We start from the raw sequence: 824 nt of genomic DNA, 5'->3' as shown, positions 1-824 counted from the left end.
TGTCGAGCAAGACCTTCAACCATCTCTTTGACTTCTTTGATTCCTGAAGTTGATTCGCCAATTTGAACCTCATTCACTCCTTTAATTCTTCTAGTAGTCCTGAGTGATCGATTCCGTTGTTGGGAATTATCTGCTTGTCGCTGGAAGAATTCCCAAATTTCTGATGCACTTTTTGACATTAGCTCTCCCCCACTTGTTGCCATTAGCCATTCTTGCACATTTGGTAGTAATCCCTCTAAAAAGTATTGGCATTGGTGCCATTTCTCGTACTCATGATGTGGACACTTCAAGAGTAGCCCATTAAATCGCTCCCATGTTTCGAAAAATTGTTCGTCTTCTCTCTGGGTAAACTCCGAGATTTCCCTGCGAATAGCATTGGTTTTATGCACTGGGAAATATTTATTCAAAAATTTAGTTACCATTTGTTCCCATGATGAAATGCTATTAGCAGGTAAAGTATTTAACCATGAACGAGCTCTATCTTTTAAAGAAAATGGGAATAGTCTAAGTTTAACATCATCGTCTGAAAAAATTTCATATTTAAAAGTTTGACAAATGGCATGAAAATCATTCAGATGATTATATGGATCCTCATTTTCTAGGCCATAAAATGTTGGGAGACAATTTAGCACACTGGGTTTTAATTCAAAACTCCTAGCAGCTACATTTGGGTATCTTATGCATGATGTGCTCAAATTAGCTAAGGGACTAAAATAGTCTTTAAATGGCTTCTCCTGTGGTGCTTGTAAATCCATTTCAAATTTATTTTTAATGTGCTTTTGTGTGCGAAGTGTTTTTTCTAATTCAAGGTATATAAGTTCAAG

The 824-nt window shown here is 36.4% G+C and overlaps 1 non-coding gene across 1 annotated transcript; it reads left to right on the top strand.

Moving 5' to 3' along the window:
• Positions 1 to 268: 268 nt before the first annotated feature.
• On the top strand, positions 269 to 371 carry LOC112097511. Its single transcript, XR_002905043.1, has one exon. It is a non-coding gene; the product is annotated as a small nucleolar RNA R71 (small nucleolar RNA).
• The last annotated feature ends 453 nt before the right edge of the window (positions 372 to 824 follow it).

This window comes from Citrus clementina, unplaced genomic scaffold (genome assembly GCF_000493195.1).
Source record: "Citrus clementina cultivar Clemenules unplaced genomic scaffold, Citrus_clementina_v1.0 scaffold_6, whole genome shotgun sequence".
Taxonomy (NCBI): Eukaryota; Viridiplantae; Streptophyta; class Magnoliopsida; order Sapindales; family Rutaceae; genus Citrus; species Citrus x clementina.
The sequence above is the reverse complement of the archived record's forward strand: the minus strand, read 5'-3'. Positions and strand labels throughout refer to the sequence as shown.